Source organism: Hylobates moloch, unplaced genomic scaffold (genome assembly GCF_009828535.3).
Source record: "Hylobates moloch isolate HMO894 unplaced genomic scaffold, HMol_V3 SCAFFOLD_20, whole genome shotgun sequence".
NCBI classification, from domain to species: Eukaryota; Metazoa; Chordata; class Mammalia; order Primates; family Hylobatidae; genus Hylobates; species Hylobates moloch.
In genome coordinates this window covers 44,099,422-44,125,341 of record NW_026652295.1, presented here as the reverse complement: position 1 = coordinate 44,125,341, position 25,920 = coordinate 44,099,422, and the positions used below count along the sequence as shown (strand labels likewise).

The 25,920-nt window shown below is 41.8% G+C and overlaps 1 long non-coding RNA gene across 1 annotated transcript in view; it reads right to left on the bottom strand.

Annotated features, from left to right (window-relative positions):
• The window catches only part of LOC131382136 (uncharacterized), a 29,365-nt gene extending 5,833 nt beyond the window's left edge, over window positions 1-23,532 (bottom strand). Inside the window, exons 1-2 of the long non-coding RNA XR_009211339.1 lie at window positions 23,473-23,532; window positions 1,571-1,730 (exon numbers count right to left, since the gene is read on the bottom strand). This is a non-coding gene — a long non-coding RNA (uncharacterized LOC131382136). The remainder of the gene's footprint in view (window positions 1-1,570; window positions 1,731-23,472) is intronic.
• Between the last annotated feature and the right edge of the window lie 2,388 nt (window positions 23,533-25,920).

Sequence of the window (25,920 nt, the reverse complement as noted above, 5' to 3'; positions counted from 1 at the left end):
CACAACGGTGGTGGGTTGAAGATATGGGAAAGAAATGACAATATTAGAAGAGTAATATTCCTGAGCCCCCAGGGAATGTTGCATCTAGAGCACAATGCAAGCCATACATGTAATCTTAAATATCTTTGTAAATATGTTAGCAAAAGTAAAAACAAAGAAGTGAAATTAATTTCAATAACATATTATGCCCCACGCAAAATATTCAAAATATTACCCTTTCAGCATGTAATCAATGTAAGAAATTATGAATGAGATATTTTACATTCATTTTTATCCTATTTTACACTTATAGCACATTTCCCCTCAGACTGGATACATTTCAAGCACTGAATAGCCACATGTGGCCGTTGGCTACCATATTGGACAGCCCAGGTCTAGAGCACAGGTAGAGGCATTGACCTCTGATGGAGTAAACAACATTTTCTCCCTTGAAAGATAGAAATGAAAAGCTGCAGAAAGGTTTGAAGATTTGGTGGTAGGTGAATGAAGGATATTGGGAGGAATTTTCAAGACCATTTAGTACAACTACCAGGACGTTACTTAATCTTTCCATCAACATACTTCTGCCCCTTTGAAATTCCCTTTTACTTCCATAATACATTGAGAAGTCACTGGGCTTCTTGAGTGATAGAAGGTAGGCATATTTTATGTTGGAAAGCCTCCCATAGTATATTTTAAGAATCCCCTTTTAAGCACCATAAGGGCTATTTTTATACATTGTCTTCTCATACCTTTGGAGAGACAAAGCATCTTTCAGTGGCAAAGCAAGTGTAAGTTCTCGGTCCTAAGCCCAGTCTTGCCATTCACACTTCACTGTGCTGGGCAGTTCCCTTCATAGGGATGGATGGTCTGAGCAACAAGCATAAGAAAGATAAAGAGACCCTGCTAGGTATCTAAACGGCCACATGCATCATCAATAGTGATCAGAACAACAATGACAATGATACTCACAGGCCCGGCCACATCCTCCTGGTGCTGGCAGTTGATGCCCCCTCAAATCTATGTTTCACTCATCTAAGGATCAGCAAAACCCCAAGTGTGAGTCTGCCTAGGCCTTTTCCTCCTCTCCCTTCAAACCCACATGTATCTTGAGGTAAATCTAATCCACATGTTTCTGATTCATTTACACTTAACTCATCAAAATGTTGTTTTCTAACAGCTATTTGATGGCCAAAAACTCTTTCTTAAAGCTCCTTTCTTACAAATAGGATGTTGTGGTTTGCCAAGAGAAAAAAAATAAAGTTGGGCCCCCAAAGGTTTGAGTCTGACTCAAAACTAAGAAATCATGAAGTTTGGACCAAATTTGGCCAGAAGCTTTCTTATTATTCCTCATAACCTTTCTTCCCTAGGTGATTTTTCAACTCTCAGTTCAGTGATAGACAAAGTGACAATGCTTACGCCAGGCAGGGTGCTGGTCCAGGATTGCATTTGACGCTGGTTGAACAAGAAAATAGGATGCATTCGCAAGGGACATTTTTCAGTCAATTCACTTTTCCTCCCATGAAATTCCCTTTACCTCCGTGGTTTACAGTGGGCCTCTTGTCCACTAAATGGCAGCTCCTTTACTCACCCCAGGGCGCTTTCTGCACACACAAACTGCTCCCCTCGGGTGGGGGCTATTCATGGTACTTGGAACCATGCTTCTTTCTTCATTTCCTCTTCTCAATGAAAGCTCTGTGTCAAAGGTTTCAGGAAAACAAAAATCCCAGAGCATGAAGAATTTCATGGCCCTGCAAAGAAACAGAAAATACATTAGGTCAGATGTTAGGCTGATAAACTCACCAACTCCCTTTAACTTAAGACTTTAATTAAAATGACCCCTGTAAGGGGGATTAAAAATAAACACTCATTTATGGTTTCTCTCTGAAATCCTGTAAAATCGACATGAAAACACTACTTCTGGTTTATTGTAGCTTCCTAAGACACCCTGGCCGGACGGATTTTATTCCTGCCATTTGGAACTAAGACAAATCTTCAGCAGCCCTCACAGGCATAGATACTCTGATCTTCCTCCATGTTTGTTTCTCTTTGGGCAGCTTCCAGACACGGGCCATTGGACGCATGTTACACTAGCAAGATGAGTTTATGAGGTCTCTCTGCTGTAGGAGCAAACTGTGTAGTCTGGCAGTAGTAACTAGGACACAATAAATGTCCAAAAAGTATGTGTTGAATTAATCTGTATCAACAAAACTCAGTGGGTCTACGGATCTAGAGGAATAGAGAAGAACCATATTCATGGTTTGCAAAGCAAGGGAAGAAATGAAAAGTGTGGTGGAATGAGGAGAAACGCAGAGAGAAGGTACCTAGTAAAGTCATTTTGCAAACAACTCCAACCATTGCCTCTCTTCCCAGCAAGCAATGAATGACAATTTCTAGAAAGCTTTACCAAGGTGACACTGGATAAGACAGGATAAGCCAGATTTTGTGACATATACCAATCTAGAGCTATTTTGTTATATCTTCGTGGAGCAAAGGCAGAAGCCCACACCTTGGTGTATCTGAAATTCCCGCTGGGAAGACAATAGGGTAATGGAAGAAATAAGGCACAGTCTTTGGACTGGGAAGGAAGATTTTCCTGTTTCTCTCAGGCCAGTAGTTCACTGGGCCCAGACTGTAAGACACGGATATCCTGGATTGATTCCAGTAGTGAGGATGAGCCATCCCTGGGAAAGTGGCAGGAGCCAGCAGCAACAGCAATGTAGAGAGATGGCCAGTTTCTGGGCAGCCAGGACGTAGGGCAGCAGCTGTGATGCCCTGCAAACTCAAGCAGTGAGGCCCAGTACCAGTACCAGTACCAAACATCTGGTGTACCAGTGCCAGTAGGAAGGTCAAGAGCAATCAACCCTGCCTGTGAACTTGAGGTGAGCAGCGCCTCACCCTGAGTCTGGAGTCAAGTCATCACCAGCCAATACCCACATGAGACAGCAGAGAGGCAGTATCAGATTATTCCATGCTCAGCCAGAAGCAAGATCAGAAGATGGAACCTGAGGGTTTGTTCCAATCACAGCCTTCTGCAAACCTCTCAGAGCATCTGAGTGACATTTTGGAGATGGTTCTGTCCAGAAAGTCTGCAGGCATGAACTCATGTTCTCACAATCTTGGACTTTAAGAAAGCATAACTTGGTTCTTTAGAAAGCCTTGGAACATACGTAGGTGACATGAATAATGCCATCCTTAGGAGCCCCAGCCAACTATTTAGTTCCCTTATCTAAGACTGGCACTTTAGGATTCCCCCACATTTGACACCACCTTTCTGTCATCTTCTGCCATCACGTAGAATCTTTTCCTGATGTAAAAGGATCAGAAATGAAGGTTAATATGTATTTTTTTTTAATGTAAAAAGAAGGCAGCCGGGTGCGATGGCTCATGCCTGTAATACCAGCACTTGGGGAGGCCAAGACAGGTGGATCACGAGGTCAGGAGATCGAGACCATCCTGGCTAACACGGTGAAACCCCGTCTTTACTAAAAACACAAAAAAATTAGCCGGGCGTAGTGGCGGGCGCCTGTAGTACCAGCTACTCAGGAGGCTGAGGCAGGAGAATGGCGTGAACGCGAGAGACAGAGCTTGCAGTGAGCCAAGTTCGCGCCACTGCACTTCAGCCTGGATAACACAGCGAGACTCCATCTCAAAAAAAAAAAGACAAAGCTTGTGTACCTTGAGTTATACTCCTCGATATCCACAGATTTTCCAACCTGGTGAGGTATCGACACTTCCTTGAATTAACTCCTATTCTACGTTCAAGAGGATTACAGCTATCGCACTTGGGGTCTCCCTTTGGGATGCTCCTCACATGTACCTGGTAGGCCCCTGGCACCCGGCCCCCTATTTTCTGTCTGCTCTTCATGAAGAGTGGTTGAGCTCCCCAAACTCTTCCTGTACTCTTTGGGCTAGGGAATCTTCCCACATCTCATTCAACAACATGTTAAAAATATCGCTTGCTGCTCACCAACTAATGGAGATGACAGAAAAAAAAATCTATCATTTGTCATTTCTGCTCCCACCATGTCTCCTGAAAGGAGTGAATTCTGGAAACCAGAAGATCTTTTTAATAAGCTGAGCCCTGCGTTATGGTTCTCAAAATAATGGGCTTGCACATGTTGATGGCAATGTGATGAAAGACGTTTCCCAAAAGCCTTTCACCAGGACTCACAATGTGAAATACATTTTGCACTATAGTCCCCCACCAACACACACCATTTTAATTTCATTTTTTAAAATTTATTTCATTTTTAAGAAATGACAGTGTCACCCACTAAATTGATTTCACAGCTCACTATTGGTTTATGATCCAGTTTGGAAAATACAGAAGTAGATTTGGGCAGGGGTCTGAGTGTGTGTGTGTGTGCAAGTGTGTGTGTGTGTGTGCGTGTGTGTGTGTGACAGATTGTGTGTGTGTGTATGTGAGAGAGACAGAGAGAGAGAGAGATGGGAGAAAGAGACACAGAAGTGGGTCGGGAAGGGTCAGGAGAAAGGAAGGAAAGGTCTATAGCCTAAGGGTAACTTTGGAGTAGATGGTACATGTTTTTAATGAGGATTTTTATTAGTCTCCCCTCTTGATTTCCAGTAAAACCTACATTCCTCAGTGATGCTCCATGGAGTGGATTAGCCTGGGGGACAGGGTGTATAACAAAGAGTTATGCCTGATTCAAGGTTGGCAGGGAATGAAACCAGAGGCTGCCCAGGAGAGCAGAAGTGTGTGGATTGTGTATGTCAAACGGCCAACTCTCCAAATTTCATAGAATTCCATGCACTGAGAAGTCAGCAGAATTTAGAGAATGGCAGGTGAGGGTGATAGAAAGAGGGAAGGCTGGGGAGCCATGAGGACTGGATCTTAATCTAGGGTGGCCTCTAAGAAGTCACTTTGCCACGTGGGCCTCATCATCACCTAGAAGAATGGAAGAATTTTAAGATTTGTAAGATCCTGTCTGCCTTGAACTTTCAATGATTGCTACATTGTGTTCTTTATCCTTAAGAGCTCACTTCGGCAGCACATACACCTTATCCTTTAGTTATTTACAGTCGTTGAGATATCCTTCTTATGGACCAAATAAAATGTCATTGTTTATCTCCTTTGATTTTTTTATTATACTTTAAGTTCTAGGGTACATGTGCACAATGTATATCCTTTGAATTTTATGCCAAATTAAGGCTCTGTCTTTGAGACATCTCCTCTGACACTTCCATACATGATGTGCTTGCCCCCTTGCCACAGATACACATACCCTCATGTACATGTATGTGAACACACAAACACAGACTGTAGATGTACTGGGTATTTGGCTGGGGGGACTGTGGGTGCACTGGTCATCTAGTTGTGGGGACTATGGATGAACTGGTCATCTAGTAGGGGAGACTGTGGATGCACTGGTGGTATGGTTGGGGAGACTGGGGATGCACTGGTCATCTGGTTGAGGGGACTGTGGATGTACTGGTCATCTGGCTTGGGGGACTGTGGATGTACTGGTCATCTGGCTTGGGGGACTGTGGATGCACTGGTCATCTGGCTACTGGTCATCTGGCTTGGGGGACTGTGGATGCACTGGTCATCTGGCTTGGGGGACTGTGGATGCACTGGTCATCTGGCTTGGGGGACTGTGGATGCACTGGTCATCTGGCTTGGGGGACGGTGGATGCACTGGTCATCTGGCTTGGGAGACTGTGGATGCACTGGTCATCTGGCTGAGGGGACTGTGGATGCACTGGTCATCTGGCTGGGGAGACTGTGGATGCACTGGTCATCTGGCTGGGGGGCTTTGGATGCACCAGCCATGTAGTTGATGGGACTGTGGATGAAGTGGTCATCTGGTTGGGGAACCGTGGATGCGCTGGTCATCTGGTTTGTGGTACTGTGGATTCACTGGTCATCTGGTTGGGGAGACTGTGAATGCACTGGTCATCTGGTTGAGGGGAGTGTGGATGCACTGGTCACCTGGCTTGTGGTACTGTGGATTCACTGGTCATCTGGTTGGGGAGAATGTGAATGCACTGGTCATCTGGTTGAGGGGAGTGTGGATGCACTGGTCATCTGGTTTGTCCCTCCATGTCCCTCTCCACCTGATCTCTGCCCTGAGGCTGATGTGAGTGTATACCCCACCAGTAGTCTCCTGGATCTTCTACTGCCCACTTGGTTAGTGAAGAGCCCTGATGGGGTTAGGAGAAAAAAAGAAGGATGAATTCTGGGTATTTATTCTAGCTAGGTATCCTGGAAATTTGTTCCCCCACTTCCCTCCCTGTGAGTCTGCCCTGAGCTGCTCTGTCCCTCACTCTTCTTCTCAGAACTCTCTTCCTTCTGGTTCTGGCAATGTCTTCTCCTTGCCCCTCTCTCCCCTGTCAGTCTGGCAGTGGCAATGACTCTGTTGCTTCCAGCCCTTGTTCCTGCCCCCTCCCTTGTGGCTCCTCTGCATGTCCCCTGCACCTGTATAACAAATAACCTCTCACAGAATTTGGACAATTCTAATTGGAGCGCATCATCTGTCCCTGTTGACACCTTATACAGTGTAAGAGTCACAAAAGGTCTCTACACTTCATCCTTGGAAGCTGGTGACAAAAAGAAGTTAATGAGATTTTGGTTGCTTTAGAAGCCAATAGTTACAAATTTAAAAAAAATACATGTTTTCTTAATCCAGTCTATCGTTGTTGGACATTTGGGTTGGTACATATACACCATGGAATACTATGCAGCCATAAAAAATGATGAGTTCATGTCCTTTGTAGGGACATGGATGAAACTGGAAAACATCATTCTCAGTAAACTATTGCAAGGACAAAAAACCAAACACCACATGTTCTCACTCATAGGTGGGAATTGAACAATGAGAACTCATGGACACAGGAAGGGGAACATCACACACCGGGGACTGTTGTGGGGTGGGAGGAGGGGGGAGGGACAGCATTAGGAGATATACCTAATGTAAATGACGAGTTAATGGGTGCAGCAAAACAACATGGCACATGGATACATATGTAACAAACCTGCACATTGTGCACATGTACCCTAAAACCTAAAGTATAATAAAAAATACGTGTTTTATAAAAAGGTAAAATTTTTGTTTTTTAATAATATTAATAAATATGGATTGGGAAAATTAAATAAAGCTAAAATTGGTGATAAAGGTATTAGAGAAAATATCAGTTCTTGAAACGGCACAAAAGCTTGAATCACAAATTTATCAATAAACTCATGAATTTCGATAAATGCTTGTATCCCTTACGGTCATATGAGTCACATAGGGCACTATGTTGAGCCTCTTCTCTGTTAAAAATATACTGTGTAAATATTATATATACATACATACATTACATATGCGTGCACATAAAAGCCCACCCACAATGAGGAAATACAGTGATTTATGCTATGTATCCGTTTACATGATATACCATTTTATTTGGCTAAGAGTATTAAAGAAGAAACAAATATTGAGCATCTCATTGATTACGGGCATATGTAATTCAAATCATATGTTGGGATAGTGATGATTCCATAGTTTATTTCTCAAAAGTTGTGTGACTATCTAGAACATCATAGGAGAAAAAAGGATCTTAAGCTAAGTTCGTAAAAAGATACAGAAAACTCTGAATCCTGAATATGCAGTCGGATTATGAAAAGCATATGGCCAGGGCCCTCTGTTCATCTCTCCATTTCTTAAAAGAATTGTTCACAGCACTTAGCTCAGAGTTGTACACCTAACAGATAACTGAAGTATGGACCTGACTGTTGATCAAGTTACATTAAGCCAAGTTAAGACCTTACTATAATTCTTTCATGTACACACACACACACACACACACACACACACACACATCTGCAGTCAGATTAATGCTTCATTTATCTGACATTATTTTTGTACATTTCCCAAGTAAATAAAGCTCATTCATTTAAAGTTACATTTCTTTAATTGGGATCACAAAACTTTCTAAAAGAAAATACACACTACTCTACCTTCTTAAACAGAAAATTCTCAACATGGTACAGACTGTAAACAGTGACTCATGATGGTTCCAATTATGAGCATCAGTCATTTTACTTGGCCCTCACATTCTGTTGAGAATCTTTTCGCGATTGTCAGGCTATTTATTATCTTTAAGCTGCTTTCTAAACAGCGGAGGCAGTGAGGCCTCTCTCCTTCCTAACAGCCCCTTACATCTGCTGACAACTTTTGTCCCCAGAAAAAGCCTGACATTTGGTCTCTGAAGAAAATATGTTTTCTGCCTGGGAAGGATCCAGGTGTAGGATTGAGCCTGAGGATTGAAACAAATCTTTTGGTAACTGTAGCCATCACCCTGATTAGAGTCTTAGGGAACCAAAAAGGCAGCTCCACCCAGGAGTAAAATACACTGAAGGGCAATACTCCCAGACTACAGCCCTCCTTCTTTTGTCCCTCTAGGGTTCTCCCGGCTGCTCCATGCCCTTTTACCCATGGAGAGGCCCGTGCCCTGCCCACTTAATCAGAGCCCACAGCCTGCTCCCCTATTTATGGGAGAGGTTTGTTGGGTGAACAGCCTTGTCGTACAAAAAAAACAAGGAAACCTTATGACCAAAGATCATCTCATGTTGAAGAAAAGCTGATTCCATAAAAGGATTGGATGAATAAAGACGTCAGTGGTAATTCAGAGAATAGAAATGGTATTTTTTAAAAGTATAATTAGTATTCACAGAGAGTTTTAAGAAGATAATGCATTCAGAAACCTAGAACAGGCTATACAAAAAAAGAGAATCATTCAAAGAACAAGAAAGAATAGTTGGAAACTTTAAAAACAGCAATTTTCAAAATAAAACAGCCGTATCAACAATAAAACAAAAGTGCCTAAAGATGAGGGTGATGGTCTGGAATCTACAATGAAGCAAACCGCTCATAATGTAGAGCAATAAGACAATGAAATGGAAAATGTAATAAGAAAGTTAGGAGACAAACAGGAGAAATCTACCCGATCCAGTATATGTCCAATAAAAGTTTTAGAAGATGAGAACAGAGACAAGGGAGGGGAGAAAACAATCAAAGAAAGGAGGAATAAACTTTCCCTAGCTTGGGGAGCAATAAGAATCTGCAGATTGGAAGGGGTTCATAAGATCTCAACAAAATGCCGTAAAAGGTTCCACCCTGGGGATAGGAAATATTACAGTATTTTAAAAAATAAAAAGAAAACTTTAAAAGTTTCTAAGAGAAAAAGTTTTTATAAGGGAACTTGAATCAGACTAACATCAGACTACTTGTTGCTAACAGTAGATGCTAGAAATCAGTTAAGTAATGCAAATATACACATTTGGAGAGAAGCAAGGGACCCAGAAAATGCACCTGTGTATCATGCAAGGAAGCTGGAGGAAGACACTGCTAGTTATTTGCCCAATATAACTATTACCTTCTTTTCCTAACAGAAACCCGGTTTCTTGGGGCAGGGCAGTGGGTAACCAATGTACCCAGCTAGAATTATTTACATCACCAGACTCTCTTGAAGCTAAGAGTGGCCAGATAACCCAGTTGTGGCCAGTAAGTGTAAGCGGAAGTTGAGTTTGAATTGAAAGTTTCCAGATGCCTTTTTCAAAAAAACAAACTTACCATCCTGTTTCATGCCTTTGCCCTTTTCCCACCTCTGTTTTAGAATGTGGACTTGATGTCTAGAGGCACACGCTGTCTTGCGAATAAAAGCACCGAAGCCTATTGTAAGGAAGCTAATAGAAAAGGATGGAGAGAGCCTGGGTCCCTGATGAAAAGCAAAATCATAAAAATATTAAAAGAAAGGTGGGGAGATTTTAAAAATAATTTTAGAGGAAAAAAACTATTATAAGTATGACACAAAATTCAGAAGCCATAAAAAGATTTAAGGAAAATTTTAAATTTCTATATCAGAGAAAATAGCCGCACAAAAAGTCAAATAATTACTGATGAAATGGAAAAAACATAATTGTAACTCATATCATAAAAAGATAATTTCCTCAACATATAGTGAAATTCCTAAGAACTGCTACAGAAAAAAAAAAAAAAAAAAAAAGGACTTAATTAGAAAAACAGGCTCAGTGGCTCACGCCTGTAATCCCAGCACTCACTTGAGCCCAGGAGTTTGAAACCAGCCTAGGTAACATAGTGACACCCTGTCTCTACAAAAAAATACAAAAAAAAAAGACAAATATGCAAAAGAGAAGAGCATAAGAATCATTCTTTGCCTAGCCCTAGATCCTGAAGATTTGCTTCTGTGTTTTATAAAAGTTTTATAATTTTATGTCTTATATTTAAGGCCACTAGCCATTTTGAGTTAGTTTTTGTGTGAGATATGAGACTTAGATCAAGGTTCTTTTTTATGGGGGAGCTGTTGTGGGTGCCCAATTGCTCCAGCACCATTTATTGAAGAGGCTATCCTTCCTCCAGGAAATTGCTTTTGCACTTTCATCAAAAATCTGTTAGGCATATTTGTGTGAATCTATTTCTGGGTTCTCTTATTATATTCTGCTGATGTATGTGTTTATCATGCCATCAATACCACACAGTCTGGATTACTGTAACTATAAAATAAATCTTTAAATCAGGTAGTTGATTCTTCAACACTTATTCTTTTTTATTTTTTTAAGACAGAGTCTCATTCTCTCGCCCAGGCTGGAGTGCAGTGGCGCAATCTTGGCTCACTTCAACCTCCACCTCCAGGGTTCACGTGATTCTCCTGCCTCAGCCTCCTGAGTAGTTAAGATTACAGGCACCCGCCACCACGCCCAGCTAATTTTTAATGTTTTTAAGTAGAGATGGGGTTTCACTGTATGTTGGCCAGCTGGTCTCAAACTCCTGGCCTCGTGATCCACCCGCCTCAGCCTCCCAAAGTGCTGGGATTACAGGCGTGACCACCGTGCCCGGCCCTTCACCACTTATTCTCATTTTTCAAAATTGTCTTAGTATTCTAGTGGGGTTTTTTGCCTTTCCATATATATTTTAGAATAATTTTGTTTATATTTACAATGAATATCTTACTTGGATGTGGTAAGGGATTGAGCTAAACCTGTATATCAATTTGGGGAGGACTGACATCTTTACTCTGCTATTGTACTATTCATGAACACAGTATGTTTCTCCATTCATTTAGATTGTCTTTAATTTCTTTCATTACCATTTTATACTTTTCAACATACAAGTCCTGAACATGTTTTGTTAGGTTTCCATGTAAGCATTTTATCTAGTTTGAGCACTTATAAATAGTATTGCATTTTGCTGTCCACGTGCTGTTTGCAAGTATATAGAAATACAACCGAGTTTTATATGCTTATCTTACATTTTGTAATCTTGCTGAAATCATTTATTAGTTCTAGGAGGTTTTGCTTATGGATTCCTTAGGATTTTCTACGTAAACAATCATATCATCTACAAATAGGAACAGTTTTATTACTTCTTTTCTAATCTGCAAGCCCTTAATTTTGTTTTTCTGCCTTATTACACTGGCTAGATCCGTCGGCATCATATTGAATAAGAGAGGTAAGAGTAGCCATCCTTGCCTGATTCCCAATTGTAGGAGGAAAGTATTCAGTCTACTACCTTTAAGTATAATGGCAGAGGTAGGTTTTTGCAGATCATCTTTATTAAGTTAGGGAAGTTGCCTTTATCCCTATTTTTCTAAGAGTTTTTCATGAATGGGTGCTGAATTATGTCAAATGTTTTTTCTGGATAATTGATATGATCCTATGATATTTTTTCCTTTAACCTGTTTATATAATTAATTACACTGATTAATTTTCAAATATTGAAACAGCATTGCATCCCTAGAAGGTACAAAAATCAAGGATTATTCATGTAAACTGGTTGTGGTATCTTTGCACCATCCTTTCTCTGACCTCACCACACTTCCTCATGGGCTGGAGAGGTTGCCAACGCCAGCTGTGGTGGACACTAATTCAGGCAAGGACTGCTAGGCCATGGAGCTGGCATGTGTCATGGGGCAGCCAGTGTTCCAAGCAAGGAAGTGCCATGGATGCATCAGGCTCAGGGGAGAAGTGAGATGTGCCCTCCATGCCAAGCTTGCTGCCTGCAGTGCCCAGTGAGGCACCAGCCTTCAGTTGGCCAACAATTCCTACTACAGAACCATGTGGTTGGTTAATTCTGACTAACTATGCTTACAACCATGCAAAGCAGGAAGGAAGAATGTATGCAGCTATTATTGGAATGTAGTACTCATGCATGGAAACTCTCATGTTTGCTTACTTTGCCTTGCTACACTCTGAGAACTCATTCTGCATTTTTATTTGTGTGGAATAAATTCTCTTCAACAAATCCCAGACTTTGCCACATTTATCCAGTGCTAAGTCATAAAAATACCCATAGACCTTGAATATTGCTAACAGGTTAGGATAATGTGTCTGTGGGAGATGAAACTTGGAGGTAGCTCCTTCTAGCCCAAATTCTACATAACACTTAAGCAGCCTGGAAAAAACAGGCAATATCTGGTGCGCAAAAGATCCTTCTCTGAATCTAGGACCTCTAGAGAAGCCAGAAAACAGAGGCAAATCTCCATTCAGAAGCAGAGGCCATCTGTAAATCTAATTCTCTCACATTAGTCAGCAAGAAAGGAATTCATACATGTCTAAGAAAGTGGAAAAACACTGTTCAGCATTTTAAACTGAAAGAGCTCTGTTTTCTATGTTTTTCCTCTAATTAGTGTTTCTTAGACTTTTTCCATTATGTCTCACTCTAAAGAGCCTTTTTAGACACATATTTCCTAAGTGTCTCCCTGTCTTCCCCATGAAATTTGAGTATCATAGATATACTGTAGATATTGTTGGGTAAAGTTGAGTTTGAAGAGCCACAAACCAGTGTGACATCTAATTCCCTCCCCAGTCAATCTTAGCCCCTTCGGAGCAATATTGCCCCTGTTGAGAATGCATGTCCTAAACGAATAAGTGCCAAATTGTTCACTAGAGCAGAAGAAAGGAATAGTCTAAAACCACCTCTAAGGTTGCACCAATATCCTGTCCTCAGAATTACAATGACAATAATTCTCCTTTATCTGAGTGCAACTATTAGTATGCATTAGTCCAGACTCAAGTAAAAAGGGATTTATTTCTATTAAAGAAATGTCAGGAAAGCTGGTGTCAGGGAGTCTTAAAAGGCCTGTTAAGTCATAATCAGGCAGCTACCTTCCCATCTTCAGTCTCTTCTGGGAACATGAGATACCTTCTAAGTAAGTTCTAGGTGAAGGCTCTCACCTGTTCCTGCCCAGGGCTGTGCACCTCCTGCACAGGTACAAATGCCTGAGTATCTCAATCACACAATCTTCCAATGTTCCTTTGCTGTTAGATAAGAGTTATATGGAGCCATTTGTTGCAATATTTGATGGCTGGACTCCGATGCCATAGTTTAGTGGACCAGCTTAATTTAAAACATTGTAAAAATCTTGGAATTATGTTTTGGGCTCAGAGTCTAACAGACTTTTGGTAACTGAACCATGCCACATGTATCGGGGGTGGCAACTGTTGTATATTAAAGTTGTACATCTGATTTTACTCAGATGTGCTTCTGTGACACATTTCCACTGGAAGCGGGGAGCAGTCACCATGGTGTCAGGTGGCAGGGAAACTGAAGCTTTGTTGTGGCAGCTCAGTGTACTGGGAGCTAGGATTTTCAGGAAAGACAGTTGCTGAGTTTGAGGAAGCCTCTAACATTCTCTCCACAAACTGATTTAATGAGGAATCTTGATTCATTAGATAATAAACATAAAATGGATTCTTTTATCTAGTGTCTGTTACCAACCGGGCTCCGTTGAACTACCCTTTTCCCTTGGTGGGGGCACTCTTAGCAACACCCAAGAGGACAACATGCCTTTCCTGTTTCATTTCAGTTCTCTAAGAGTCAGTGCTGTCAATATTAAATCTCCAATTCCATATTCAAGGGGTAGTGCTTCTCCTTCCACCTTCTCAGCCTCAGGGAAGACTGTGCATGGAGCTTGACTGGATTGGCCAGGGGTGTACAGTGAAACACAGTCTCTCTCACGTGCTTCCTTCCTCCTGTTCTCTCCTCTTGTGTTGGAATGGAGAGCAGAGGAAGAGAAGGTGTGTATCTAGTATGTGAATGTCACAGTGAGCTTTCAGACATCACCTTGGTTGGTAGTAACTGCTGACTTCATTCATTATCTATGAAATCAACCTCATCAAGTGGTAGCTCCAACAGCCATGCTGACAAAAAACTCTTCTAGGCATAGGTGGTCTCCTGGAGACTAGGCCACATCTTTCACTTGTTCTCCAGCCAATGGGTTCATCCACTTGCTCTGATGCCCCGAACTCCTTTGGTCTTTGGCAAGACTGTTGAACCAAGTCCCAATCCTTACCTTCCTAACCCCAAATCTGGGGCCCATGACGTGTACAGGATCTGTTTTCCATCCTCTCAGGAACCAGGATCCCTAGAGGGACAGTCTTTGTTGCTGCCTGGTAGCACACCATGCCATCTCTTTCTGCTGCTTTGGTAGCCCAGATATGGGCTCTCAAGCCTGGTGACTGGATGCCACCATCAGGAAATAAAAAGCACAACTCCTTCTGCAGTTGGATTTACTTTCAAGAGTCTGCATAAAAGTGTATGAGTGGTGCTCCATCCTTTGACTTCAAAGAGAGCAGAAGCCCTCTGGGAAGGGGAAGGGAGAATGGTGTGGGGGCCACATAACACTCCCTTATATAGGCAGTTTTATTCCACTCCTGGTTGCCCTTTGATAGCTATGGGAAGAAGGGATGGGGAATAATAGAAGCCACTCTTCTCAGCAGCCCAGTGGTGATGTCTGACCCATTAATGACAAGCAAACAGGACCTCCTTCTCCCTGTTGTCTCCCTTCCAAAGCCTTTGACTCCTTTGCCCCCATCATAATGACTTGCAAATGTGCCTTTAGGTTGTTGTCATAATAGATCTGGCCACCGCTCCACCTGACCTCAACTCCATTGTTCAAATCCGCTTGGCTTGACCTTAGTGACTCAGTCCAAATTGTCAAGAGAGGGACTCCAACTGGCTCTGCTTTGGACAGAGGTTCATGAGGGAATCAACCCGACATGGACATAAAAGCAGATCACCAGGGAAGAACATGTCTTCCTAGGTCTGTTTATTCATCAAAGATTATGGCTGGGGTGACTGTATCATAATATCAATGAAACTTATGCATTTTAGAGAGTGAAAGGGACACTCTTCCCCAAGGCCAACAGGCATAATCTGGGACTTTCCTGAATAAACCAGAATGGATGTATGCCCTACACAAAGGAACTTCCAAAGAAGGAAGCATAGCTAGATAAGTACACAAGGTACACTGGTGCCACAGCAAATCACATTCAGCCTGCAGCAGAGGGTGAGACCATTGTTTAATCATCATTACTGTGTTGTAAATAGGTTCATATTTGATGATTTTCTATAAAAATATGATTCATATAGCTAGAGAAATAGAAAAGATATATAAAGATTAAAAGTATCACCGTCTCCCCATCTCTCTTCACATTTTAAAACTATACTTTTTATTTCTTTAAATTGTCATACTGTAGTATAATATGTAAACACATAGCGTATCTCATTGTTGAGCCTTGTATTTATGAGTGTTCAAGTTGCTTTATCTTTTTTCTTTATATGACTATATTATTTTAATTACAATATTGGCTGAGTTATGGTGATTTCTCTGGAAGGAAATCCACACCCCCACCTTGTTCTGTGGGAGAAGCTCTAATGCCAGGCATTTCCCCTCTCAGGGTGGCAGCCACCTGAATCTCAGACATAAAGCCTCAGAGTATTTAACTTGGCTTGCAAGAGTCTCCTTGCAAACTCATACTTAATGAAGACAGGAAAATTATTACAGAGGTGTTCTTGATGGCATTCAGAGTAAGGGCACATCTGCCATTGGTCAGTGACAACAGGGCACACCCCTCTATGTGTCTCTGCCAACCTCAGGCTCTCGGAATTTCCCTGAGGTCCTGTTGGTCAAAAACCCAATAAACAGTCCAGGTTGTTTATTGGAGAGGGGCTCTGCCTCTCACCCACCATTCACCATTGCCCTGGGTGGCCTGGCCACCCTTGCTTTCAGGTTGGGAAAATAGCAAATTCAGGTTTATGCGATGCACTAAGTTGTCACCTGTAAGAAAACAGAGAGAGAGAGAAAGCCTCAAGAAATCAGTTCATCTGGGCATGGAAAGATGAATGCATTTAGGTTACAAGGACCATAAATGGATTATAGGTTTTGTTTTGTTTTTAAGATTTCAGAATGTTTTCATGATGGTTTAAGCCCATACAAATATCATTTTTTAGACCACAGGTTGGCAAAGTATGCCCTGTGGGCCACATCTGGCCAGCAGCCTGTTTTTGTAAATAAAGATTTATTGGAACACAGCCACACTTGCTTGTGTACATACTGTCTGTAGCTGCTTTTGTGCCACAAGGCAGAGTTGAGTAGTTGCAACAGAGAACATATGTTGGTCCACCAAGCCTAAAATATCTGCCATCCAGCCTTTTACAAAAAAATTTGCCAACTCCCGTTTTAGACCAACATTGACACAATCTCATTTTCCTCACTAATTTAACATGAGGAAGTTTATATATTAATGCAAAAATAGAACACATGGCCCTTCCTCAAAATGTACCCCCTCTCATATCTTATAAGCGTGTTACTGCTTTTCTATACAAGAAGCATGTTTTAGAGTAGCGGTAAAGAACAGAGAGTTTGAGTCCTGACTCCATGCTCTCCAGCCGTGTGACTTTGGGCCCGTTCTTCAGTCTCTCATGCCTCAGTTTTTCTCATCTGTATACGGGGATTGTGATGAAGATTAAATGAATTGATACACGTAAAGAGTCGAGAACAGTCCCTTCCCATAGTGTGGCCTCAATGAGCATTGGCTTCTAATTGTTTGCTTTGTGCTACAATTGACTTCCAGTGAAACACACATGTATCAGAAAAGGGGCAAGAAGGAGAACATGGAAAAAGAGAATAGAAATCCATTTTGCACTTTAGCAAGATCTAAGATCTACCTAGCCCAGTCAGCCTTTGCTTCCTTCTCGGAGCTGTTTCCCCAGCTTGCTACACTGATTTTTATTTATTTTTCCTAAAAACCATAAAATTTCTGAACTGGATGCATTAGAACATGGCCTGTGGAATGCCTCCTGGAACATCCGAACTAACAGCTGGAGAGAATGACAATTCTTAGTTGCATTGGAAGCTGTTGAATTCACGATTCCCCCAGATCCAGTTATTTCTATTCACTCTCAGGCTTCAGTGAGTTCATTGTTCCTTGGATGGAATCACCAGCTTGGGCTCAGCACCCAGCCCTTTTCAAAGTGCTTAATAAATTAGTGGCTCTCCACATGTACTTACCCATGTGGCACGAAGTGAGACACACAAGGTTAAAAAAAAAAGGCTGATCTGAGTTTGAAAACAGGAAGACTAATCAGGCCTTTGCTCAAAGCAGGTCAGGATAATTTGCCCCAAGCACCCAGCACTGCGTTGTCCCTTGACAGGGCTGCTGAATCAATTAGCCTAATTAAATGAGGTGGAAAATTACTCAGGCAAATAAGTTGCCATGAAAGGTAAGTCTTAATTTGGCCTAAGGGAAAGCAAACAGCTCTCCGGTGTCTTGCCAAAGTCTATGAATGGGGAATAATTGGCAATTTATGTGTATGTGTTTTTAAGGCCGTGGGACAAATATGTTTTTGTTGACAAGCAGCTGAAGCTTTCCCTGGTATAAAGACAGGGTTTCTAATTAAGGGATAGTATAATTATGTGTGTTGGCAGAAATGTCACATATGTACCATGGCTGCAAACATCAGGGGCCTGCGACCCAGCTCATCACAGGGGGTTCAGGCCAAGATGGACCTCTGGGGCAGCACCTCACATCAGGCCAGTCAGTCATTGCTTCCTCCTTGGTAATGTTTCCCCAGCTCGCTACACTGATGAGGACTCCATCACAAGCCACTGGGAAAGATAGCCTATGAAGTTTGAACATGTGTGAAAATGCACCTTCATCTCATAGAATCCACTGCAGGCCTCAAGAATGATGTTGGAGAAGTCTACATTTTTTAGTGTAGGAAGGTAATTGAAATTACGTGATATGAAAAAATATATCTATATAACGGTCTATGTCAGCATGGAGAGTGGAAAGTACGCATCTCCCTCTTCTGCGACTCAGAATCCAATCTCTGGGGCCAGCCTGCCCCAGCTCCATCCTGCAGGGGGAAATGTGAGATCCTTCATTACTGAGGTTCTAGGTTCCTGGGATATCTCAGAAAGGCACATCTCCAAACACAGAAAAGTTCCCTCCCAGTCATGTGGACCGCCTCATGCAGGGTAACTTTGATAAGTTTTTTCACACACACACACAAAAGTCTGCTTTGTATGTATTTCTCAGAAATCTCTTTCTCAAAAGGAATGCAGTCTCGAAAGAAAGTAGGCTGTGGGGAGAAAGAAAATCCCTACAGTTCTGGGTAACTAAAAAATTAAATTATTAAAACAATCACAGCATGTGAACTTCTCCCAAAACCCTATTCCAAGCTTCCCAGTCAGACCTAGAGCAGTACTGTTCAGAGCCCAAGGGGGCAGTGCAGACAAGCAAGGCCAACATGGCCTTCTCGGCCAACTTGGCTTCCTTGGGGTTTTCCTGGCCCCTCCTGTACAGTGCAGCCCTTAAGCCCCTACTGTTTGCTCACTTGTCTGTGAGCCCAGCTTAGCTCCATGCAGAGCTTCTGGAATCCTGGCCTGCGTCTTGCACTCTCCTTCTATCTAGCTGGGGAAGTGAATGATTAGTTAATGACCTAGCATGAGGCAGAACCCAGAGTTCTAAAAGATCCTTGAGAAGAGTGTCCTTGAGGTGATGGGGGAGAGGCTCAACAAGAACCATCTTTTAAATGATTGAGGACCATGGTTGTGTGCCCTGAAGGCACCAGAAAAATTAGTGCCAGCCCTTCTGTATCATGACAGGGCTCTGTGTTTGAGATGGCAAGTTTATGAGGCAGCATAGCATGGGGTTAAGAGTAGGAGTGCCTTTCGCTCTTTCAGTAGCCAGAGGGAAGGAGGGAGGATAGGAGAAAGAAGGAGGAAGGAAGCAGGCAAGGAGTGCTAATAGTAATTCCATCATCACCGTGTGCTGTGCTCTTCACAGACAGTATCTCATTTAAACCTCCCCCAAACCTATGGGATTTATCATTCAAAACACGGCATTTTAAAGTATGCCCTCTTGATTAAATAAAGCTCAAAAGTCATATAATTAAATGTTCCATTTGATCTGTAGCCCTCAGGCCATCCCTGAACTTTACCTCAACTCTGACACCCCCACCCCATCTTGAGCTTTATTCCATCCCAAACCCTCTCCATCCCTAATATGAGGCTTAGAGATGGGGTAGGAGTCAGGAATGTGTTAAGGTGTTTTCCTCAGAAGTTATTGGGGAAATTTTAGAACTGATATTTTTTAAATGGATTTTAATTTTTATTTTATTTATTTATTATTTTATTTATTTAATAGATTTTATTTATTTAATAAATAGATTTTATTTATTTATTAGATCTCCTTAAAAACAAAAGTAATCAATGATTCTTCTAACAAATTAAATAATAAAATGGTAAATGAAGAATAAGTTAATAATTCCTCTCACAAGTTCTGCTTCATGTGATAATTAATGCTAATAGCCCAGTTATTCCTCTCTGCTCTTTCAAATACATATGAGCATCACAGACCTAAATCTATATATCAAAGCTGACATTTTAATGGTTTTCTTTGAGTATCATAAAATTTACTGTGAATGCCAAAAATCTCTACCAAAATGCCAAGTCAAATTGTCACATTACCACTATTTTTCCCATTTTAAAGATGAAGGAACTGAGCTCTAGAGAAATTAAATAACTGGGTCACATTCACACAGCTAGAGCCATGCTGGCTGGCTGGCTTGTGTGCCTGTCTTTCCACCACACAGCACTGCCTCACGTTTCATATGGGACTTGGGGTTGAGCTGCACAGCCTAGAGGTCATCTGCTTACTCATCTTCCTATGCCACTCCCAGGCCAGGGCTTGACCTTTGAGTGTCCGGGATCATGAATCTGCCGGGACAAGTTCCTTCATACCTCATGCCTTAATTTTCCTGTTAATAGCCCAGTAGCTTACTGTGTGGGATTGGTCTGAAGAACAGACGGAAAAAAAAATAGTTCTCATGAAACAAAAATATGAAGTCAGAACAAATGCTTCAAGAAAAAGCTTTCTTTTCTGACAGGTGCCATTTTTCTCAAATCCACATAGATTTAAAATGGGCCAGATGTTGCCTTTTTCAGCATTACACAAGGATCAGGTAAATGGATCCATGGGACCAGTTCCTACTCTCCATTTCCTTTTAAGGTACTTAAATAATATGGGCACGGTCAGTTGTTTAGGGAAAGAGACAAGCTCTTGAGATTGAGGTAATGAGAAGATCCATTGAGAAGAGTCCTAGAGAAGGGCCTGCACTGGACTTTGAAGGTACCCTCGGGCTGCACAATCTTCTCTGAGGCTTGTCAGACTCTGAGATTCCTGACAAAGGTCTATTTTTTTCCATTACTCTTCATCGGTGAGGTTTTCATTTGAAACCTGAATGCACAAACCAAGAGTTCCTTCCATCTAAACTCAAGAAGAGAGCCACATGAGCCAGAGTTGACTCTCTGCATTCAACTTTTTAGAAATGGTAGGGCGGGGGAGTGGCAAGGATTTTGTTTTAGTCTGTTAAGGGACAACAAGCTTCCAAGGTTCCATTTGAGGAACACACAGGAGGCTGAAAAGAACCAGTAGGCAGCTCCTTGTCCTATCCCTGAGGTTACCCATGGATCAAATGATTCTGCTGTGTTCTCTGCCCCCTTCAAGTCTGACAAGCATTGACTGTCCCTTATTTCTTAGGGTCTGTTAAGATTTTTTTTTCAATTTGAAACACATAGCTTAATTTGAAAACAAATGAGTTTTCTTAGAAGAAATAATACTTGTCACCTATTAAAGAGGCTTATTGCATTCCACGCTGAGAAACAAGTTGCCAGAACCAGGGGTTTAGATGGAGACGGGTGGCAATGAGCTGGCTGATGTCTCCTCTCCGGACTTAGCATTTCCAGATCCACTGTGGCCTGACTGTGACATAGCCCTGTGGGCCTTGGCCACCTTGGACCCAGACACACATCTGCCAAGGTGAAGTAACAAATGCTTGTCCAGTCTGGTGATCAGCAGGACAGAGACAGGCACCCAAAAAATTATTTTTGGCTGGGTATGGTGGCTCACGCTTGTAATCCCAGCAATTTGGGAGGCCCAGGCAGGCGGATCACTTGAGCTCAGGGGTTGGAGGCCAGACTGGGCAACATAATGAAACCCTGTCTCTACAAAAATTAGCTGAGTGTGGTGGCCTGTGCCTGTAGTCCCAGCTACTCAGGAAATTGAGGTGGGATGGTTCTCTTGAGCCCAGGAGGTCAAGGCTGCAGTGACCGTGATTGCACTACTGCTCTCCAGCCTGGGCCATATAGTGAGATCCGGTCTCAAAAACAAAGAAACAATTTTTAAGCCAGAAACCTACCCATTCTTAAGTAAAGACAACAAGGATTCAATAACCCTATCTAGACCTTCACCACACAGCAGAGTACGTCGAGCCCCTCCAAAATTGTGCTGCCCAAAGGGGACAGAACCTGCCCAGCAGCCCCTCCACAAGGCTGAGGGGGATGTCCTCCTGTCATTCCAGGAACCCAAAGCAGGCCCCAGGAAATGAGGGCTTTTTCAAAATAGCATCCTGGGCTCCCTTTTTACCTCTCCGTCTCTGCAAAACCTACAAGGCTCTGTGGAGTTGGGTTGGAGCCAAGATAGGATTAACTGGAATTGTAGAAGTTTTCAGAATAAGCAGTTTCCTACTATTAGCAACTTCGCACCCATAGCTAAGGCTCAATCCCCCTTCCCCTTTCTTAGCCAAAAAGGATATATATAATAATTCTGCTTTGTGAGATAAAGTGTGTGGTGTGTGCATGTGTGTGTCTGTAGGTACGCCTGTGCACAGTGGTCCTTGTGAATGCATACACACCTACACACAAGGACTGCACAGCCATATCCCTACCTTCACCACACTGCAGAGATGGACATGTTCCACTCCCCAAATATATATATATATATATATATACACATTTATATATATACACACATATACATATATATACACATATATATAGTAGATACTTACATAAGTGTTTTCAGTACGTGTGTGTTTGTGTGTGTATAAACATAGATAGATATTTATCCCTTCTCCTCTTCCTCATTCTCCTCCAAAGTCTTCATCAAATCTAAAAACTGTTCTTTTCCATTTCTACCCAATCCAGACTTTCTGTTATGTCTGCTTCAAGTGTCACAAAACAGAGGTTAAATTCTGAGCCTCACTGATTCTACCTAGAGCCACTGTTGGGCGCTTTCCTTACTGGCCTTGACCTGTCTGGGATATCGCCTACCAGCAGTCTCCAGAAACATGCCATCAGCCAGGATGCATGGCCCTGCATCTCAAGTGTTTTTTCTGGGTTATGCTATAAATTTTGGCTGAGACATCAACACATGTCAACATGTTACTTTCAGTGACATGTTTTTCTTTTCTCTGTTAGCTTTGGTTCAGGGCTGTAAATCCATTTGGGGAAGCAAAGTGTCCAAGCCTAAGCAAAAGTCATCTAATACGCTTCATGGATTGTGGGATTTCTCCATGCCTGACCCCTCCTTCCATCACTCCCCTCCCTCCTTATTTTCCTTAGAAATTGAAGTGAAAAGGATATTCAGTTGGATATCCTTTAGTGATTAAAGTGATCAAAGTGAATTCAACTGGCAGGGCATAAATGAACACAAACCAATGAGCTCCCAGTGACCTCTGTCTTTGGTTGGATCTTAATGAGATCCCTCCCCGGTACACACATTTGCTGCCTCTAGGGAATTGTAGCCAACTCTCCTTTTGTTCCATCTGAGCTCTGAATTTTCTTTTTTGTCTTTTCATTGACAACAGAGGTCTCTGTCCAGATTTTAACCCCGCTTTGTCTAGTCTCTTCTTTCCTTTTTCATTATTCAAAATATCTTTGATGTGCTTGAAATAGGGCTCTGGGCTACCTGAAACATTCCTTCCAGGCATTCTGAGAGCTCCAAAGACTCTCCTCTTGCCCCAGGGGGGCTGCTTCTCCACTCTCTTCCTTTTGCCCTTGACAGAGTGAGTTCCCTTGGCTGTGCTTTCATTAACTGTAATGGAGAAGGAGGCGCCACAAGCAACTCAGCTCAAAGCTGTGGCTTATGAAGAGTGATCTAAAAGGTGTGCTATACATTCCTCAGGCTGGCTGAAGGTGGCTAGCAGAAAGTCAGTTTATAGGGAACGAAAGAAACATGGCTTTACTGCCTCTCTATTAAAATAAAAAAAAAAAAAAAAAACTCCTCAGGTTTTGAACAAATAATATTAATGTACAGCTTGAACACACATCTTAACCATCAATCTTAAATCTAAATCAGTTTTGGCTGTTCCAAAAACCCATTTGCAAAGGATAAAGACTTACCACGATTAGGGTATCCTAAAGAATTAGTCATGGACTCTGAAGAAATTGATTGCAGGAGACAGCTTACGGCTGTGAAAAGAGCAATAAGCCAGAAATCAGCCAACCAGGATTCTAAACCCAGAACTGTGAGCATGTTATTTAATTACTTTAGGTTTCAGTTTCCTCATCTGCAAAAGGGGAGGGGTGAACTTAAACCTCTAAATTTCCATGGGTTTCAAAAATGTTTTGAACAAGTAAGTAATATTAAAATAAGCCAGTATTCTCCCAGGGCAAATACTTTGCAGGAAAAGTATATATTTATTTGGATATACAAGTTCTAGTGTTTGTTTTAAAAAAATTTTCATTGCTTCATAGTCATACCTTGTATATTCCAGCTTCTGTTAGAAGTCTTTTATGACTCTATCATTCATAAATTTGTCCAAACTCCTTTTTAATCCATTTACATTTCCTGTCTGTACAGCCTCTCAGGGTAATGAGTTCCATAACTTTATTACGTGCTAGGAGAAGTATTATTTCCTTATTTTCCCTAAACTTACCTCAAGCTTCTAAACTGCCTGCTTGCCCTGTATTTCAGAATCTGATGAACAAGTTCACCCATAGTCTTTGCTTTATAAAATGAGATTAAAATCATTTTAGGCTGCTACAAAAAGCAGCGGCCCACCCCACACCTTCCCCTAATTATTACAGTTACTTATACAATAAATGTGGGTATTGATGGCATAAGGAAGTCCTGGCTCCAAATGACTGAGAGTCAGGAGAGCCTCGAGGCCTAAAGTATAACTTTAGAGTCAGACGGGCCGAGGCTCAGATTCCAGCTCTGCTGCTCGGTGGGCAGTCTCTCTGAGCCTCATTTCCTCATCTGAAAAATGGAAAACAGTATTCACCTCAGACTTTGTTGTAAGAGTTAACTAATACAATTTTTGTAATGTGACTAACACAGTGCTAGGTCCATTGTAAATATCTCCCCAAATCGAGTGGGTTTTTGTGATCATTAATGAATGTCAGGACACTAGAAAGCCCTCTAGGTTCTAGAATCATTGCTCATATTGTGAACAGGGCCCAAACAACTGGTTGACAAAGAACAATCTGAGCTTCCATGCAAGAGATGTTGGAAAAGTAGGATTGGAGAGTGAAGTTTTGGACAATAGAAAGTTAGTAGAGTTTAAGAAGAGATCCTTGGCAGCAGATCCACAGAAAACCTACCCTCAGCTTGAACTAAAGTGGCATGAGACATGGAAAATAAATATTTACAAGGTGCTAGAAGAGATTTTAAACCAAAAGAAGGAAGGGGAAGCCAATATGCTCTTTCCAGAGCAATGGCCTATGGGTCTTGAGAGTAGAAATTCCATTTCTAATGCTTACCAATCAGCAGTGCAATCTTAAGCAAATCAATGCCTATATCTAAGTCCAGGTTTCCTTGCACATAAAATGGAATTAGTCTGGTTCACTGACTTACAAACCATGCTCCTTGGAACCGGTATTAGGGAGGAGAGGAAAGAGTTGGGGAATGAGGATAGGATGTGAGTCTTCATCCCTAATTCCATCAAGTAGCCATATTTGTAAAGTCCTAGAATTGACGCATAAAGGAAGATGGCATGGAGTCAAAATTACTCTTAAAAAACCCTAAATCACCCAAATGTTTACTGTGGGAAGTACAAAAGAACCAAAACCAAGTGAGGAAGAGCAGCTCCCATCTCACACTTACTCTGGGGTATGCCGTCATTGAGCCAAGTTTCTCTCTCTCTCTCTCTCTCATACACACACACACACACACACACACACACACACACGTATGTATGATGAAATCTGTTCGAATTTATAACCTAATGCTACTGCAATGAGATTCCATTTAAGATTTAAAATTTGGTTTGTAAAAAGGCTTCTCCGGCTATAAAGAAAAATAATCAATACTGCTAAACTAGACACTGGGGTGCTTTCCACTCCAACAGGCTGGGATTCCAACAAGAAGAATGTAAGCTTGAAATTCAGGATTCTTATTAGAGGGGTTTGGAAAGAATCCATTCACATAAGAAGAAATTGGGACAATTTGTACACCTAATCAGACAACCAACAGGTGCAGGAAATGGAAAGAAAATAAGCCAAAACATGTAAGCATTTCTGGAAGCCTAACAACAATAATAAAAAGAAACACTTGGCATCTAGCAGATTCATAACCAACTGGCATCCCCACAATCAACTAGTTACAAGAAAGGAATTCAGGACACTCTATAGGGTATTCCCTGAAGACATCATCCCAAAGTGTAGCTAGGGCCAAAAAGGCCAATAAAATTCTATGCACATCATCAGCATGATTGCTTTTTTGAAAATATAGACAATTTATGTGATTCCTGAATAAAGGCATTGTGCAACACAACCGGAGTAATTTGCATTGTTCTCATTCCCACGCCCCCTGACCTCGACCCCCAAAAGACGTAATGAGCTGAGCAA